The sequence below is a fragment of the Oculina patagonica genome, chromosome 8 (assembly GCF_052425735.1).
Source record: "Oculina patagonica isolate OP01 chromosome 8, crgOcupat, whole genome shotgun sequence".
In the NCBI taxonomy this organism is placed as follows: Eukaryota; Metazoa; Cnidaria; class Anthozoa; order Scleractinia; family Oculinidae; genus Oculina; species Oculina patagonica.
The window spans coordinates 18,756,896-18,777,902 of NC_135765.1; the positions used below are offsets into that span (position 1 = coordinate 18,756,896).

General features: G+C 37.7%; 2 protein-coding genes across 2 annotated transcripts in view; one reads left to right on the forward strand and one right to left on the reverse strand.

The window, feature by feature from the left end:
* The window catches only part of LOC144662793 (uncharacterized), a 192,926-nt gene that overhangs the window by 121,766 nt on the left and 50,153 nt on the right, over window positions 1-21,007 (reverse strand). The window lies entirely within an intron of this gene.
* LOC144662797 (uncharacterized) overlaps window positions 1-21,007 on the forward strand; it is a 208,514-nt gene that overhangs the window by 21,379 nt on the left and 166,128 nt on the right. The gene's annotated exons all lie outside the window — the stretch shown is intronic.

A 21,007-nucleotide genomic window follows, 5' to 3' on the forward strand; every position in this document is an offset into this window, starting at 1 on the left:
TTAAAATTGGTAGGAATCACACGTCTTAAGCTTCGTGTTTAAAACTTTAGAAATATGAATACAGCAAAAGACGGCTAAAAGAATAATGAATAAGATTAATGAATGCTTTCATCGATTTAGGGGCGTGTAAATATAGAATGTAACAAGACCAATTGTTGAAATGACATGGGTCATTTTACTAAACTTCTTAAATATAATATAGAAATGTCTGGACAATGCATTTTGAGCACCTAATTTTCAAACTTTTCTGGAAAAGGAAACATGATGAGTTGTAATGGTTGCACTATTTTCTGAATTAAAGAGGGTGAAGTAAAACACCCCTATTCTGTATGGAGTGCCTATATTTTTGGATAAAAATCTGCATTACAAACCTATTGGGTTCTGAATATTTCAAATTGATGTAAAAAATACTACATAGTGGAACACTCTACATGCGATGATCTAAGTATTCTGTTACAACCAAAAGCAGGGAGCTAACACTGAAAGAAAGGGCTTAAAGACGTTCACGCTAACTGTTTATGGGCATGCTTACTGCGCTCGTGTCTCATGGCGCATTGTCACGCCATGTAATGCATTAAGCACCGCACTGAATAAACTAGCCAAACAAATACAAGCCTGGTTTTGATTAGCGACGCAAGCACAAATGCAAGCTCAAGCGCAATCATAACAGTTCTTATTTCGCCATGAACAGGGCTCACATTTTTTCTATTCTTGTGCTTGAGTTTGCTTTGGGCTGTGTGAAAATGAAACACCGCATAAGCTACGTCTGGCCATGTCTATTGCAGAAATTAAGTATAAAAAGTGAACTAAATCCGTAATTTTAGAGGTCGAGTACGGAACCTTGTAACATATACACCGAATGCAAATATGGCGGACCACTCGGTCGGTGCCTGGCACGAGTCGCATGAGAGCGAGGCTAGTTAGGCCTCGATGTTTTGTTTTGACAAGCTTCCCCAGATTTTTTGGGTTCGTTAATGCTACATAAAGGGAAAAGAATTTTCCACAGCAAAGAAAGTCTTTTGTGAGTTTCCCCTTTCACCTCTAAGGGGAAATCAGGCGATCGCGAAGGAAAGGAGTTCACGACTGTCACGATCGCCGAAGGAACTTTATAAAGTTCATTACATTTCAGGTTAGAAGATCTTAGAAAATGTGTAAGCGATCACATTTAGCTCCAAGTCATTCTTATTTGGCTCAATACTTTCACTAGCTTTAACTACGGGGCAGTTGAATTTCATTCACTTGGTTAGTATTTGTTTCGCACGATTCCGTGCGAGTATATCGGACGCGAACAAAGCCGGACATAAACAACCTCTTTTGAACAAAGTTTGTATTGGAAGTAGAGCTTTTCTTTACTTTGGGGAAGGTACTGGCCATGCAACTCGTGCTTGAACACCACCAGACACCACATAAGCTTGGCCTTTAAACGATTTTTCTAAGATCTTCTAACCTGAAATGTAGCGAACAAAACCTCAATAGTTCCCGCGGCGATCGTGAACTTCTTTCTTTCGTCTCAATGAATTGCATTGATCCACTTTTTCCCTTAGAGGAAACGGTGAACACTTCTATCACTTATCGTGGCATTCAGAACCACAGCAACTCGTAGGTGCAGCGAAAAGAAACACACAGATTGACGAATACGCAAGACTTTTGTAGGAAAACATTGTCAAAACAAAACACCGAAGCCTCACTAGCCTCGCTTTCATGCAGCTCGATCCAGGTGACGACCGAGTCGTCCGCCATATTTGCATTCGGTGTATAACGCGCGGTGCTTATGCTTTAGTCGACGTTCGTTTTCATTTAGCATAAAATACTTAAGAGCTTGTGACTCAGAGATCCAGGCAGGGGCCAGAAGAAGGGGGTCGGCCGATCTCCACCATATTTACAGCGTATGGAGGTCTTACCCAACTAGTAACCATGATAACAATTTTTGATTGATTGGCTTTATTGTTTACGAAAACAGACCACCCCCCCAAAAATTGCCCAAATGGCGTGACAAAAGTTGTGATTTTAGGTCAACTTCAGCAGCGTGTATCTCTGGATATATTTAAGCAACAGATTTAATTTCACATCAGCGTAACACTTGTCCTTTGGTAGTTTAAATGCGTACTAAATTAAATGTTTTCTGTACATCGTTCACGATCTGCATGCAAACTTAGAAGCCATACTTCGCAACATTTTCAAAAATCGCAAAACTAGGCATTTTTAAATTACAGTTTCTCCAAGGTCCGGGAAGTTACAGATATAAACCTAACTGCAAGTTACTCACCAAAGATAGGAAAACATTTTAGGCCAGTGTTGAAATTGGACCAGCGAATTTAAATTTTTTAACGGTTCACTGTTTTACCGCTTTTGCTGATTTCATTTTCAAAGCCAGTCCTATACAGTGTACGGCTCCCTCAAGCTGCTGTCGATCTGATTATCCGGATTTCGCCGTTTAAACGCCTCGCCAGGTGCAGAAATCAAAAGGCTTTGTTTCTTGTCATATTATCCTTGATTTTGCTGCAAAGTATTCGTTCTAAGCGAGAGCGAAGGGAATGTTATGCCAGAGATTGCGTGACAAAAATTGAACACGTTGCTTTCAGTTCGGCCTTCAAACCAAAGAAACATTGTCGACATCTTCTCCTTGAATACGTGCTCCTTTTTCAAAAACAGATATCTGACATTCCAATGATAAGTCCCAAATCCAGTACACAACGGATAAAATAACATGGTCGAATCTCCCCGTCAGACGGCCGCACGTTTGTAAAATGTTTGGACATTTCAACTGAGTTCCGCCTCTTTGAAGCTTGGTTTTAGTTCGTTAATACGTCGGACAATTTCGATCCATGGAACAGATTTGTATAAAAGAAGTGGATGAACTTTGCTCAGCCATTGGCAAAGGTTTCACGGAAGCTTGGGTTCACCACGAATTCTTGCGGCTGCATTGACGCCGAGGCTAGCGAGATTGTCGGGTGGGAGGAAGGGTGGGGAGTAGGGGGTGGGGGGACGGGGGGTGGACAACGAGATGTGATTTGCAGGATGGTGAGGGCGTGAGGTAACACTAATTAAGGTAAATGCTGATTTATATAATACTTTTTGCCATTTTCAAATTTACAGTTAACAATTTATGATTTATTGTTCATCTCAATTATTTTCCCCTTCCGTTTTGATTCGCTCGCCATTCATCACTGTCAATTTGCAAATAAACCCTTCATTATGAAGCTTTATGAAGAACCCTATGAGACCTATGAATTTTTTTGTACAAAGTCTCGGCACGAGTTAGTGTCTTAGACATCGATACCTAGCTTTCGAGCAAAGGCTTTAAATGTACTACTATACTACCCTGATTATTTATGAATTATATCAGTTACACTAAGGACATGTTATCCTCAGAAAGAAAACAAAATATTAGTTTTTGTAACAGTTACCGTCTATGCGAACTGATATGTTTCCTAATATTAAACCGACCTAATTCCTTGAAAGACGCTAAACCTCCACGAGGGAAAGGGAATAGGTTTCTTCGCCATAAAGTAATGCTTTGAGCTTTCGTGATATCAGTGCTAATTCAATTATTTCCAGCAAGAAAAGCATGTATATTTCATCGTGGGAACAAGACGTTTTGTCTGGCTTCAAGGAAGGTAAAACAAACAAAGTGCAGTATTAACAATTTGAATAAAATATTTTTCCTAGAAATGACACATTAAAAACGTTCACCTTAAAGTTTGTAGAATAATTGTGGCTTTCTGCTGTTCATTAACATAAAAGGGCGCTTTAAATTCTGACAATCCCCATGATGACATAAACTTAATATTAGAAAACCAGTGCTTTGATGTTCGCGCCACGCAAGCAGTTGCTCAGTAAAACAACGGTAAAACTAGTAATTTTAAGTCGTTTTTTAACATAATAAGAGGCAAGAGCATTCTTAAAAATATTAGCTTCGAGGCGTTATCCACGCAGACTGTCATTCTGAACGATGATGTTTTTAAATTTTATTGAATTTTTAAATTGTTGTTATAATAGTGAATTTTTTCTATCTTCTTAATATTTTTAGGATGTCTTTTTATATGACTTTTTAAATTTTTAAATTGTTGTTATAATAGTGAATTTTTTCTATCTTCTTAATATTTTTAGGATGTCTTTTTATATGACTTTTTAAATTTTTAATTTGTACACGGCACCACAAGCTTTTAGCTTTAAACTTTTTACCGTGGTTAAAAAAAGTTGTTATTATTATTATTATTATTATTATTATTATTATTATTATTATTATTATTATTCAGTATTTACAAAAGAAATGCAATTATAAAAGTTAACGTTCGTCCCTGTTTCAGCACTTGAAAGTTCGACGTAAAAAAATTCGATTACATCCCATTGCAGGTCTACTAACGAAGCACGCAAACAGTTTTTGTTTGAAAGTCAATTTCGCTTTAGGGAAGATAGAGAAGTAATGAAATGGCTTGCTCAATTTCCATTTTGGTTGACTCGTCTCACTCCAGATGCGGAGGTGTCAAAGAAGAAGACAAAAATGCTTTTTCGGTCACCTTGCTAAGTTGTAGAAAAGACGTGAGTGGATATTTGCGTTCTCTTGGGGCAAGCGGAGCACGAGGGCAGCACGCGCGTGTCTGTGTTTCAGAAGTGGACCTCATCTTAAATAGTGCTGGCCTGTTTGTGTTGAGCGACCACATAGGAAACTTTTGACAGTAAACTGGCCAGGGGGTAAAGCCGTCACGTGTCGCTGCAAGAAACGTCTATTGTTAGGTATAGACAAGCGATATTTTTCTGACTGGAGAATAGCGATGGATCTTTCGCTCTTTTACGTTATTTCATTATAAAGTGTGCCCTGCATGACAATGTTGTCTACAAAACCGTTTATCCCTCCAAACCCTGCGCTATCTTTGGTAGGTCTCACGTGAGATGCGATTTGCAAAGGACAGTCGTGGAATGGCCAGGTTTAAACCAGCGGAATGGCGCACTGCAAAGCAGATTAGCAGCTTATTTTCCAGACTCGCAGCAAAGCAGAGGAAGAAACCATCTGACCAGGCAAAAGAATCAGATGAAGAAGGCCAGACAGACAATGACGAAGACGCAGAAGACTGGGAAAGAGAGGAAGCCTTGGCACTGGGGGGGAAGACATATGTGACTTGCAAAGAAGGGGCAAACTTCATTCCAAGTTCAAACTCAAAGATTTGGAAGACATTTTGACCTGTTGAAGGCCCTAAAAACAGGAAAGCGACATTTGTTTCCTCGATTTCTAGGCTTGTTCAAAGTTGCCCATGTTCCCAGTAAGAGATCTAATATTAAGCTGTATGTCAAGGGAAACAAAGCTCTGTAAAGCATTTAATTAGTCAGGGATAATTCATATCCGCATTTGTTTTTTGTTTTTGAAAAACACTTAACTGTTACAAATTTAGTGTCAGCAAGTTAACCAGTTTGCGGACTGTTATGAACTGTGACGGGTTCAGACCAAATAAGGTTTTTTTTACAGTGTTAAACATAAACACTATGTTTCAAGAATATACAGATTCATTTAGCTATATCAGCGTCGAAGCGCTGAATGAATATTATTCTCACAGGCAAATGTTCTTGATATAATTTTCAGCGAACGTTCGCAACCGTTTACCATCGCGACGAGAAGGTCCTTTTTTTCGTAATATGAGATTATAATGTTATTGAATTCTCTCGTTAGGTAGAAAGTGTTTACATGTAGGTGCAATTTACACTTCCTGCTTTATTTTATGTTGTCGTTTAAAATAATCTGCACCCTACTCGCATAAGAAAACTGTCTACCTCAACTTCGGCGAGGTACAATAGTTCCTTTTATGTTGCAGTGGCGGTGGTGAAATGTTGCCGATCCTTCAGATAATTTAGTCGACGAGTTTACTTACAATAATACATGTAACGTCATAAAGGGGAGAGTTTCTTTTCACTGGTATTTCCAAGACAATAATTAGCCGTCGACATATCAGGATACATGTGATCTGCATACCACCATGTCTACCAAACTACTAAATTATGTGGAACATATATTGTTGCTACTATGGTTTTTATTTGTCATGCAATGTTTTAACAAACCCTAACTAATTAACCCTAGATTTATTTACTGTCTTTGCAAAATGAATTTTGTGTAAAAATTAATTATCCCGCTGAAACCTGCAGCTCTAGCTAGCCAAGAAGAAAGAAATACTCATTAATAATATTGCACACTGAAAGGTGGTGAATCACACTGATTGAACCTGCGTCATTGGTTGCAACTTACATTAACGAAATTGTTTGTAACGAGAAAAAAGAACTAAAGTTCGATTGTATTAAATAATTGTTTGTTTCCGAATGAAAGCAATCCAACTCATTCAATTCCGTGATCGCCCGTTTCACGGATTTCAGGGGTATTCCGGTAGTCCATTCCCGCCAATTTCTTAAATCCATGCCAGGTTACTAAGCGCTATGATTTATCAGGTTTTTATCTGAATGCAAAATCTTGCCAATACGTAGCTGAAAGCAAATAATATTCGCCTCCGCAACTTGCATCCTTGGCCTTGTCTGACAAATAAACCGATCGCAACTAAGCTTCAAGATGGCATATATCAGCGGGAATATCGGAACGTTTTTCAAACCTACAGACATCAGCGATGTTTCCACGAGTCTGTTGTCTACTTGTGCCGGTGACGGATCACTTGCGGCGAGCTTTATTAAGACCAGTTCAATCCACATTGGGATAGTTAAAAGCCTTTCTCGACCAGGATCAAGTATTGAAGGAAAAAGATATCAGTCTGTTAATCAATGTGGACAAGTTTGCTTTGGTTCGATGGCCTCCCTCAAAGCTGCGTATTCCACTCCTGTCACGCAATCGCTGGCATGTTTCCTTGGCTCTCGCTTGAAACGAGGACGATTTACAGCGAAACTATAAATAATATAGCAAGAAACCACAGCGTTAAGGTTTCTACACCTGTCGGAGGCGCTTAAACGGCGAAATCTGGTTAATGAGATCGACAGCTTCAAGGGAGCCGTAGTGGCCTTGGAAAATGACATCAGCCAAAGCGGTAAAACAGTGAACCGTTAAAAAAAAATAAAATTCGCTGGTCCAATTTCAACACTGGCCTAAAATGTTTTCCTATCTTTGGTGAGTAACTTGCAGTTAGGTTTATATCTGTATCTTCCCGGACCCTGGAGAAACTGTAATTTTAAAATGCCTAGTTTTGCGATTTTTGAAAATGTTGCGAAGTATGGCTTCTAAGTTTGCATGCAGATCGTGAACGATGTACAGAAAACATTTAATTTAGTACGCATTTAAACTACCAAAGGACAAGTGTTACGCTGATGTGAAATTAAATCTGTTGCTTAAATATATCCAGAGATACACGCTGCTGAAGTTGACCTAAAATCACAACTTTTGTCACGCCATTTGGGCAATTTTTGGGGGGGTGGTCTGTTCTCGTAAACAATAAAGCCAATCAATCAAAAATTGTTACCATGGTTACGAGTTGGGTAAGACCTCTATGCAACATAAATATGGTGGAGATCGGCCGACCCCCTTCTTCCGACATTTTTTAATATTGCCTGGGTTTCTGAGACAGACATTCTTAACTGCTTGCATCGGTAGAAAAAACCAGGCTACATGGCTAGTCGTCGTTGAATTTAACTTCGCTTGCAGATCACTCTCCTAAACATTCAGTAAACCCCACATTTTTAACCGGGTGGGGCCCGGTTCATAATCTGGGTAAAACAAAATATTGATAAATGACGTAAATCGTTCCAGACGCACGCGGCCCAATCTTGGTCACGGTGACACATATTTTGATGTTTTGGCAAGCACCGGATGACAAAAAAAAAAAGGTTTTTTCACATTGCCGTATGTCAAGGGTACGACGGAACCAATCAAGCGAAGTTTAAGCAGTTATAATATCAACGTTGCTTTAAAACCACACCGAACCATCGACAGTTTGTTTCCCAAACCAAAAGATCCAGACTCGTGGCGCAATTTACTCAATCCCCTGCCAAGATTGTGACAAAAGCTACATCGGAGAAACGAAACGAAAATTTTCCACCCGACTCAAAGAACATCAAAAGGCGGTTGAAAATAAACACTCACACGAGTCAGCTTTAGCGGAACATTGTCTGCATTCTTACCACACTATCTCTTAGGAATCGTCAAAGATCCTACGTACAAGCACAAATACGTATTTTGGAGGCTTGGGAAATTTATAGCTGCAAGAATCCGCTAAAACGCGATGATGGCATGCATTTACCGCATGAATTTCTAACTAAATTTAGCCTTTAGGAACAGGACATAATTATTAGCTTCCTATTTGCATATTATAAGAACGCACTTTTTGTAAATTCACTTATCACTTTCCCCTGATGAAGGCTTAAGTGCTAGCCGAAACGTTGGGACTTTTTACGGAAATTTTACGAACGCTTCTTACCAGGCATAACTAATCGATGATCAATGACATCAATTGGTAATCAATGAGTAATCGATGGGTAATCAGTTGATTAGTCATTGATTATTGGCGATGATCAATGAGTAATCGATGAGTAATCGAAGCCCAAAAATTTTGTGGCCTATCGATTACTCATCGATGACATCGTTTACTCATTGATGTAATTGATTATCTATTGATGTTATTGATTACTAATCGATGACCCATCGATTACTCATCAACTATCATACTGCACACAAAAGACACATTCCTTGCTTTCTTGTACCATTTTTTTGTGATTTTTTATCTCTGTTTGTCATATTTTGCTTTATAACTGGCATTCTTGTTGACGAAATTACCTTTCGGCATATCAAGACGTGAAGGGGAAATCACAAATACAGATGATATTTCAATATTTCACTTTACCCAACTCTTTATTTAATAACAAAACAATTGAACAGGAAAACCGACCAGTCTGGAAATGAAACTAACAAGTACGGAGACAAGAATCTACTACGTGGTTATAGATTTTGTTCGGTGGATGTTTGTCAGCAAAGTAAAACTGCTTCGGCTTAGGGAGACAGCCGTCATAAGCAGTTACATTACGAAACGGAACAGCTGCAAGCACTTTTACTTTCTGTACTTTTTTCACGTATAACCATGATATTGTTAGATTGTTATGGCGTGTACAAGCTTGAGTATTAAATACTTTTACAAGTTCCGGTTTTCAACCACGAGACTATATCGATGAGTTATCAATGCAATCAATGACTAATCGATGCAATCGATGACTAATCGATGACCAAAAATTTTGTGGCCTATCGATTAGTCATCGATTACTCATTGATCATCGGCAATAATCAATGACTAATCAACTGATTACCCATCGATTACTTATTGATTACTCATTGATTTCATTGATGTTATTGATGTCATCGATTAGTTATGCCTGGTTCTTAACATGTTTTAAAACCAGAGTGTTTATTTTTTTTTCGCGAATTAACCACGTGGTTACATGACCATTTTTTAAAAGCTTTATGTTTATTCTTCTTTTATGCTTTAGAAAAATGGGTTGGTACAAGCAGATCTGGTTTCATCAGCTTGACCAATGACATACATTTTCTGCATGGACAGACCTCAAATATCAAGAGAATATGAAAACATATTATTATACATTAGAATTCCTTTAAAAGATGTGATTGGTCGAGAACATTCAGTCAATATACAGTAGCATGTGAACTTGACATGATAACCCAATATCTGCAGCAGATATTGGGTTATCATGTCGAGTTCAAAGTCCGCCTAGTTTCCAAACCCCTTGTCCGTGTAGTGTTGTCAAACTTTTGAAAATATGGCTGAGCGATTCGCCTCGGTTTCCGAAGAGGAATTGAAAGTTTTGATCGAGAATAAAGATTTTAAAAACACCAAGAAAACACCAAAAACAAGTGTAAAAATTCTGAATGATTATTTGAGGAAGAAGAACCTAGAGGAACCACAAGATAAAACCGCTTTGGCCAATGTTCTGACGAAGATTTACGCCGGCGCTAGAAAAAGTGATGGCAAATTGTTTAAAAAAGTATAATAAAACAATTATTGAATTCGGTTTTTGCATGATATCGTGAATAATCAAAACCTCGTGTCTGTGTTATCTGCCTCAGCCTTCGGCTTCGGCAGATAACACGACCTCGGTTTTGATAATTCACGATATCATGCTCAACCTCATCCAATAATTGCTTAATATCATACTTCCCACCCCTTGTCTCCAGCTTTCCCTGCCTCCCACCCCCCTTATCACCCCACTCTACCGAACGCACTCCCCTTATTTACAATTCTTACTAGTTATTATTCTTGTTGCTATGGTTCCTGCTTATATCTCTCGTGGATAGTCGGTAGTTGCTACAAAGTAACTAAGAAAATATTAGTTCAGCTAAAGGAAGCGATTATTTTAGGGAATTAGTTTACCTAAGTCAAATTTCATTTTATGGCTAATAGTAAGCAACCGAGACTGTGAATGTTATCAGCTGTAATCTTTTTCAACACCACTCAAAATTAGTTATTTCATTGCAGAGCTACCAGTTATCAGCCCACTAACAATAAACGGAAGTTACACTGAGGGATCATCAGTCAATATTAGTTGTGCAGCGACTGGGAAACCAGACCCGGAAGTATCATGGATGCGAAATGGAAGAATTAAAAGTTCCGGAAAGAAAATTACATTTTTGGACTTCGACAGAATTGAAAGGACAGATGATGGACTGTACACATGCAGAGCTAACAACTCAGCAGGAACAAAAACTCACAAAGGGATCCTGGTGGTTCGTTGTGAGTCTGATATCTTTCAATTTCTAGAAGTAAATTAACATTTCTTACGAAACAAACTAACATGAAATTTCTTAAATTAGGCATTGACTACAAGTAACACAAACGACAGGGGCTTTCCTTGTTTTACATTACGTTTTTCTTTTCATCAAACGAATTTAAGTAAACGCAAACTCATTTTTATTGTGCTTTTCGTTTTTAGACCCGGCAAAAATAGTTAAAGCTACTTTATCAGCTGCTACTTCTTGGATTGGTCAGACAGTGACGTTGAAGTGTGTGTCAGATGGTGTTCCTACACCAACACTCACCTGGTACAAACCTGATGGAAATGAACTAAACACATTCACAGCTAAAGAAAGCTCTGTGGAGGTGACATTAGATGATGAGCAAGATTTTGGTGAATACAAGTGTGTCACTTACAATGGTCTTGATCCTTTAAACGACGCCTCGATGCTCCTACGACAGATAAGTATGTGTATCAAAATATTATTGATTTGTCAAAGAGATGATTTTAATAGACAAAAAGGGACGTAGTCTCAACTACAAAAAGCGATTTTTTTCTGTTTGTTAGAACTTATAGAGTTCATTAAAAATAAACTTCTAAATAAGTTTTAATACCTGATTCCAATGAAAAACTATAAACACCCTTTTAAGAAACCTTTTACAGTAGAATGAAATAGTCCAGCAATTTTTTTTTACAGAATTTAAATCCAGTAACCGCGGTTTTTGAACTATACCGTTAACCAGAGACCTACTAGACACTGATCAGAGGAGTTATAGATTACAGCTACAATATATTAATATAATGATAGAAATTGTTACATCATGCATTGTTAAACTTGTTACGTCATGCATTGTAAAAGCTTGCCCCAGCATGCCCTGGGGGTGGAATAAACGTGGCGTCCATCTTTGGTTTCGTTGTACTTTGTTAGTGCCACAACAAAATCAACTTTCTTCTTTTTTTTTTGGAATCAGAAAAACCAGGCTCCCCAGCCATCATATCTTCAGCTTCAGACATTCAAGCCACTTCACTGACAGTAAAATGGACTGCACCAGCTGATGATGGAGGGAGTCCTATCACAGCATACCGAGTGTTCATACTAAAGGGTAGCACTGAGATAAATAATGAGAATGTAACTGACCCTGGTACAACAAGTCTGTCTGTTGGAGGTCTGGACAGAGATACCGAGTACAGTGTGAAAGTGTTTGCCAGAAATGCTGTGTTTGAGGGTACAGCTGCGCAAAAGACAATCAGGACAAAGATTGAAGGTAAGATTTTCAGCAGCTCTCATTATTTGAATGTCCAACCAAAAGGGATACAGCTAACCTGACATCGGCTTTACGAAAATTGCTAATTTATGCAGTTGTGACTTAAAGTCGATGATTTTGCTACAGTGCTGTCCATTAGTCTATTATTTTAAAGAGAGTGGTGTAACATTATTGTCAAACACAACAGCAAAACATGAATACATGCCGTCAACATGGCGGTGAACAAGCAGCCTATTTTGTGCTCGCGACGAAACAAAATAGGCACAAAATGGTGGCGCCAAGCATAACGTGAAACTCATTTTATCGGACTAAAGAAAAATGTTTTAACATTTTTATCAATCAGGAATTCCCGAGACACCAGACATTGTAAACATGCCTGCGGAGGTACAGAGTGATGAAGTGGCCTTAAAATGGACAAAGCCAGTCAGCAATGGAAACACGTTCTAAAAACAAACGGGATATTCTAAAACTCAATTTCTGGAACAAATTAAGCAATTTGGTGTTATTTTTTCCATACAAGTGGTTAAAAACTGGCATAAAATACCCCTTTTAGCCATTTGGCAAAATATTACCTTAAATGCTGTAATATTGCCAAAAACAGCAAATGCGGTAGATGTCAAAAAACGGCGAATCGTTTAATATTTTGCCACGAGAAAAAGTTTTGGTACATCCATGGCAAAGAATTATTTGCCAACATATAATGGAAAGATTAAGCAGAAAAAGTGCGTTTTCTGAAATAGAGCAGAAAAATAGGGTAGAAAACGCTAAAAAATGTCTATTTTCTGCCAAAATGCCAAAAGACATGGCTTTTTTTGGAACGTTTAGGCACTAATAGCGATAACTTTGCCAAATGTTTAAAAGGTTGGCACATTTTCGGCGATTGAGACTGAAATGTCCATATAAATCTAAAGCATTGCAAGGTACGTGGAAATTTCCATGTACCTTGAAACTTAACGCACCTTAGAAGGTACATGGAAATTTCCATGTACCTTGCAACCTAACGCATAAGAAGGTACATGGAAATTTCCATGTACCTTGCAACCTAACGCATAAGAAGGTACATGGAAATTTCCATGTACCTTGCAACCTAACGCATAAGAAAGTACATCGAAATTTCCATGTACCTTGCAACCTAACGCATAAGAAGGTACATGGAAATTTCTATGTACCTTGAAACTTCACGCACCTTTGAAGGTACATGGAAATTTCCATGTACCTTGCAACCTAACGCATAAGAAGGTACATGGAAATTTCCATGTACCTTGAAACTTAACGCACCTTAGAAGGTACATGGAAATTTCCATGTACCTTGCAACCTAACGCATAAGAAGGTACATGGAAATTTCCATGTCAGAGAAGGTCAGAGAAGGTCCAAAAAAGCCCAGTCTGAAAAGGGTTAAAGTCACATCTCTCGGCGCAAATCGAAGTTGAACCGCGTGGGAGTTCGTAAACGTTTTTCTCTTTTGAGCTAGACTGTTCACAATTTATAAAATCTTTGAAATATAAACTCTAAAACCAGTTCCCAAGTTACGAATTAACTTTAATTGACGACTGACACTTAGAACGACATACATAGTGCGGGACAGCTCTCCTTGGAAGAAGCATGGACCTGGAAATTAAAAAAACAAGAACGGTATAAATTAATATATTGCGGCAAAAATTACCGATGATAACACTTCGCCTCTTGTTTTGGATCTGAATAAAATGTGAGCCTCTCTATGGGTATTTCGGAAGAAATCGAAGACGCGAAGATCACCGCCGAGAAAAAACGAAGATCTCAAGATTAAAGCGCAGATCTGAAATTGACCAAAAATTGACCAAAACTCGTGTGATCAAATACTAAGATATAAAACTGTCAAACTTGTTAACACTACAGAAAATATCTGTAATTTCTTAATTTTGGCATTTGACCACATTTCACTGCGATTTCCACAACAGTGGTTTACAGTCACTGCCGCGAACCCACAGGAAGCCATTACAAGGCTCAAACGTTCAAACCGTTTCAATCCATAGAACGAAGATTTGCAAAAAAAAAAAAATGCAAAGAAAACGAAGACCGTGGGCACCCATAGAGAGGCTCAAATGTTTAAGACTACGGTAAAGCTACCATCGTCGGCAGGTCAAAAACAAATATGGAAACGTCAAAAGGACCAAAAAGTTCATGCAATAAACACTTCGGTTGAATGGCTTCACCGGGCACAACGTATGGTCGAGGATCGCAGCGAATGATTATGAGATCGTATAAATTAAATAGACCGTCCAATTTTTTTATTTCATGTACTAAGCTTAATTATTGTTAATTATTATGTACTAAGATGATCGAATTATTACGGAAACTATAAAATTCGCTAGTACACACACACGTAGCTACACTGAAGTTCATATTTGAAATCCTAACGGCCACTGGAAGTAAGTTTCGGACGTTTTCAAGTTCTAAGGAAAAGAAGATCATGTCTCATTTCATGAACTTACCTGCATATCGTGCGTGTGTTTCCTAAACACAACCTGTACCTTTGGGCGGATCCCGTGTAATCACAACAGACAAGCTTCAATAACACTAAAACACTGATCGTAACTTGCTTGCCCTTTTGGCGGATTTGTAAAACCGCGGTGGCATCGCATGCACAACAAAAATTAAAGGAATGCTGTGGACGTTATCGATAACCGCCAAGATTGTGCACATCTGTTTTGTCGAAAATTAATTCAAGTTTGCAGCAAGGAAAGTAAAGGAAGTTATATCAAAAGACGTGTTGATTTGAGTAAAATAGTGCTCTTGGCCGGTGTCAAATTATTCAAGTAAATGGCATCGAGCAGCTTGAAGCTATATATTTTTGAGGTAATTTAACCAAGCAACATTGTCAGGCATTAGTGTTTCATTTCCGGTGCGGAGGAAATAACAACATACGACACAAGCTATTTGTTCAAAGGTCACTCAAGAAATAACAAGCTTGCAAAATGCTGTGCGCCCGCCGGTTTAGCTGTAAGCCAGAGTAAGCAGAGTCTAGTGTTATAGACGGTAGACGCTAATACTCGATGAAAGTGTTCGATATTTACACGAATTTCAGCTGGAAAGTCAGTGCAGAGAAAACCGTCGCGGTATAAAACATGCTACAGTCCATGGATCAGATGGATCGTCAGGTAATAAACCGTGCTTTGACGTTGATAATTGTTAAAAGACTAACCAGAGTAATACAACGCAGCCCGGGCAACGCAGCTACAGCATAAGGCCTTAATTTGTGTGGGAAATGAAAAAACAGTGTCAAAGCTAATTTTTACAAAGGCAAGAAAACATTGCTATTATATTGTTATATTATATAGTTTTACAATCGTCGAGATGGTTTTACTGCAGTCTTCCTGCAACCGTTAAAATTGTAACACGGCGAGCCAAAAGATGATGTTACATCCTTGCCACCCTGCCTCTTCAAAAAAGATTTACACTCTAATATTCACAACAGTGTACTGATTTCTGCTGTTTCTTTATTTCCAGGTTCATGCTTCTTTTAAAGAAAGCTGCTTTTGTAAACCGATCGAGGGTCTTGTGCCATGCATGTATGTCATTCCTTCAGTTCCTTGCGCGGTACCGTCAATTAAAGTTATATGTAATTTCCAAACTGTCTTTAGAGTTAATTATTTTTTTTTTTTTATAAGTATATTTTAACCCCATCCTACCTGCTTAATTGCGTAGGTTTTATTAGGGATTACGGACTCTCTGAAGCCTTCATGAATACGTAGGGAAGGTTTTAATATATAAGGTATCTTGGAAGGAAAATTGGCGTTTTCGTTCCAAGTAAAATTGTGTTCAAACCATAGCTGCTAGCCCAAATAAAGTACATATTTTTGGAAAGCTTATAAAATATAGATTCTAGTTTTGGATTTTGTTTTGATCATCTAGACCATAATAAGCAACGTCAGCATTTTGTTTACAATTTTGATTTGCGAAACATAAGGTTTATTTTGCGAACACGTTTACATGAGCGCCTCAACTTATATGTGGAATTTGATCTACATATATAGGTCGTAAAAAGGTGTCTCAGATTCTTCTTTTCTTGCTCCATTAATTTTTTATCTATTTTTTAACTTTAAAATGGAATTTGTATGGCTTTTTTAAGTTTAAAAATTCACTAAAAAATAATGGAGCAAGAATAGAAAAATCTGAGACACCGTTTTTTAGAGCAATATATGCAGATCAAATTCCACATAAAAGTTTAGGTGCTCACGTAAATGTGTTCTCAAATAAACCTAATGTTGTCATAATTGCAAACAAAATGCTGACGTTGCTTATTATGGTCTATATGATGTAAACAAAATCCAAAATTACAATCTTTATTCAATAAGCTTTCAGAAAATATATACTTTATTGGGGTTGCCATCGATGGTTTGGACACAATTTCACTTGGAACGCAAACACCAATTTTCCTTCCGTGATACCTTGAGAACTCTGATAAAGCAATGTAACAATACATGTAACGTTTGCGAGATTAGAACTTAACTGTGCCGGCAGCCAAGCTTCGTAGAACTGGTATAAATTTAAGTAGTAGTAGGCATCCGTCAATCCCGAAAGGTAGAAATTAACCTATGGGAAAAAGGAAAGAATATCTGCTGCAGCTGTAACTCAAACCGGTACATCGAAATTAAATTCGTGTAGTAACAAGGTGCACGTAAATTTCCATGTACCTTTCATATACGTGTAAACACAAAGTACATGGAAATTTCCATGTACCTCTCATATATGTAGTTAACAAAGTACATGGAAATTTCCATGTACCTTTGATATGTGTTGTAAACAAGGTACATGGAAATTTCCATGTACCTTTCATATATGTATTTAATCAAAGTCTCTTCGAGATACCGACTTTTTTTGCATGAAGTATGAGTCGAAGGTTTATCCTGTGCATTGTTCTTCGAACTTATCATTACGGTTGCTTTGTAGTTTAGTTTAACAATTTCCTATCTTCGCGGAGGAAATGCAGCCATATAATTTTGTCAAAAATGGCTCGTCCGCGCCGGGATTTATACACGTATTCCTCAACATTACACAAATAAACAGTGCAAATTTCACCGAGATCTGACAATTCTATACTTTAAAATTGCAAGGACCTTTCGAGGCACTCGATTACGGCAGCGAAATTAGCAAATGAAACAGCAAAATATGCGTTCGACGCTTTGTTTTTGTGACGCCATATTTGAATTGTTATAGGTAGACCGCTGTTCAATGTGTTCAAGGCCGTATCGTTACGATTGCTCCACGAAAGAGCACGAAAAAAATACGGATATTTCCGACTACTGTCGGAGAAAACATTGCGTAAACAAATCGATTCACTCAAGCTGCGTTTTTTCGCTCCCCGCCCCCCACCCTCTAGCTTCTTCTGTTTTGTGCTGGCGTCCAGGTCTCTCGCCGTTCTCACCGCGCGCTCATCGATCGAAAAACACGAAAAATAGAGGGCTGTGGACAGTCTATGCGAGGGTCGGATATCAAGACAGCTTCTTCGTGGGCTTAAGAAGGATTAAACAAAAGCCATATATACAGTGAATGCTATCGAATTATATTTGAAGATGAAATACGAAGGAATTTTGCTGTCTTTGACTGGAATTCCACTCGAACTGCGTAGATACGATCGCATGTTGTAAAGCCGATTCATGCAACATTGCTGTCAACGCGAGGTCACGTCCCTAACGACCTAGGCTGATGACGAAATAGAATGGGCGCTTGTAGCGACCAAATTTGGCCTAAAAAAGAAGCCTTAAAAGAAGCCCCCATCTCTTGCATTTGTTTTAACTTCAATAATATCTTTGAAAAGAGCAAGTTTTTTGGTATGGTTTATTTTTGACGTTTGTAATTTTTAAACGATGTAAGTGCTAGTGGCTATTTATTCGTGTTTTAGTTACGCAATCCATTGTTTGTGCGACGCTTTTTATAGATCGCCTTTCAGACACACGTGCGTTGAGATAAGAAAGCTGACATGTCACTTTTAACATTGTTATATAACGTTTGTAAATGTGACAAGTCACGTTTTTTCCACGAGATCGCGTGATCACCCACAGCGGAAAGTAATCCCTTGAGAAATTAAAATATTCCCTTGAGAAATTAAAAAAGTCCCTTGAGAGTAGACAAGAATGTTCCAAATTTTGCCCCACATAACTCCTATTCTCCTATTTTCGCTTGTAAACAAGCAAAAAAAGTCGCAAAAAGTACATGGAAATTTCCATGTACCTTTGTTATGTGTAGTTAACAAAGTACATGGAAATTCCCATGCACCTTTGATATGTGTAGTTAACAAAGTACATGGAAATTCCCATGTACCTTTCATATGTGTAGTTAACAAAGTACATGGAAATTCCCATGCACCTTTGATATGTGTAGTTACCAAAGTACATGGAAATTTCCATGTACCTTTGATATGTGTAGTTAACAAAGTACATGGAAATTTCCATGTACTTTTTATATATCTAATAACAAGGTACATAGAAATTTCCATGTACCTTTAAAATACTTATGAATAAAGCCTGTATTTGCTTTGATTTATTTAGTTTTGGAAGAAATAAGCATCTTTGAGGTAAATTTTGCCAGATGAACATAGATGAAGCGAGGAAGTGGTAAAATTTAACATATTTTCCAGAAATCTTACCACACTAAGTTGAGAAGTGGCACAATTTTAAAAAATTTTGCGAAATCTTTCCACCTTTTATCCCTTATAGAGTGTAGTTGGCACAAATTTCACTAAAGTAGCCTATTATTGCCAGAAAATCGTCATTTTAGAATATCCCGTTTGTTTTTAGAACGTGTTTGGAGCAGAGATCGCACAATACACTGTATATATACGAAACGTTAGTAGTAACGGTACCGTAGGAGACTGGAGAAAGCTTGAGGCCATTCATGATGTCTCTGTTCGTGAATATGTCGTCATACTTAAAAAGGGTCAGCGGTATGAGTTTGTTGTGACTGCAACCAACAAATATGGAGAGAGTTTGAAAGAAAACCAAAACGTCAAGAAAATCAAAGTTTTAGGAGGTAAAGTTATGGAAAAATTAAACTTCTTGTTGCAGATTATTTCTTTAACTTGTATTTGTTCTGATATTTCTGTTTGTCGTAAAACGAAATGAGTGATCGTTGATATTGTGTATGTAATGCCTTAGGGAACTGTAGTAATTATATCATCTTGGATTACTGTATAACTAAGTTGTATACACATTCTTTTAAACTAATTGTATGTTCGTTCATGTTTTCTAGGGTCCACTAAGTCGACTTCACATCAGAATGAAACAGGTTATTAATGAATTCAGTGTCTATATAGTAGAAGACTGACTCGTCTAGCAAGACGTTTTTTGTAAGGCGAGTAACTGAAAATATATAACCATATCTAGCCTTAAAATAAAAATATTAACAATTATTCCACGAGCGCGCGTTGGATATGACTTGGCTATACTATAACGATCTCATATCCAACAACCGCGAGTGGAATAATTGTTTTATTAAAAACGCCGAAAGAATTGCAATATTTGAGCTCCCCAGCTGTTTTCGTTGACGCGTATTGGCTACCATATTTGTGTCAATGGTATACGAGCTCATACACTATTGCCTGTTAACCAATCAAAACGCAGGAATTGCAATATACCATTGCTAGTTTTTAGAAACAGTGCCACCAACGAAAAATGCCGCTTGTGATTGGGATCCAATTGGATACACGATGCCTTGACTCCAAGATTTAGATAAGCTGAATTAAAAAAGGAAGTCACATATGACCACTATTACCAAGTATTGTCCAATGTCAACTATACACTGAAGAAGTCCGAAGAGCGAAACATTTGTATTAAACATGGTCCTGTGAGCGTTTTGCTGTTGACTTCCTTTTTTAATTCAACTTATACAAAAATAAATGTATACTTGTATTCGTCTTACAATCAACTTCCAGATAACTGGTTTACAGGCATGCTACTTTAAAAGAGAGGAAACAAATATTAATGTCAAATGTTACAACCCACAGTTGTTAGATGCGACAGGGAAGTGGAGATTCTTCATGCTGTTTATCTCAGTATCATAATCTTATTGGTGATAATCATTGTTATAATCAGTGTTATCAGCTGGAGAAGGCGTCAAATTCCAGGTAATTCTTTGTGTTCACTCTCTACAATTTTTCGCTAAAATAAAATTTTAGAAAGTTGTTAAGCGGTTTAACGTACCTCCACCTATCCGTTCATTTGTAATAAAACCATCGGAGCTTTGCTCATTGTTTAGACGGATTCCGCTGAAAGTTTGAGAAATGAGTGCGAAAATTAAGTACCAAAAACCTACACATAGCACGGAAACATTTTTTATACGTTTCAAAGATCTTATTGAAATTCATTTGGATTAGTGACCCCGTGGTTAAATTCTAAAGCATTCTCGAAAAATTTAAAGTCAAACCTCGTAAAAATGTTTGAAACGCGCGCCATTTTGTATTGAACTGGCGTGAAACGTCTGTTTTAATTGAAATATAGATAATTTCAAATCCAGAGTCAGCTTGAATGCTAGAATTTTTTTAGCTGTACTTCAACTGTTACCATGCTATGCGGTCTCTTTTGTAACTTAATTTTGGCCGGTATCGCTCGAATGTTGGGAGGAAACCATCTTAAATATTTCCAGTGTGTGTTATCCTTGTTGCTATTGAAAGTAACCGCTTTGATTTTAGCTTTCCTTGGTACTATCTGCGCGTCCCCGTTCTAATACCCTGGGTGCCAAAGGTTTTTTTCTAGAGCGGCTCCACTCCTTGTGTCCTTCAGAAATAAGCGATCGTAAAGCCCATTCGCTGCTTTATCTCTCAGTACACGTTTTTGTTTTTCAGCAATCCATAAGCGTGAGAAACGGTGAGTACAACAGTCAATATTTGGAGATGACAAAATAGTAAATTAACTTATAGCTAGCCTCTTTTAAACCAGGAAAACTTCTTAAGTTAAACGACAACTATAGAAAGCAACAGCTATAAATGACTATTCATGATACTGCATCGGCATATTTCAATGAGTTTGTAAAGTCAGTTTAGTAAAAC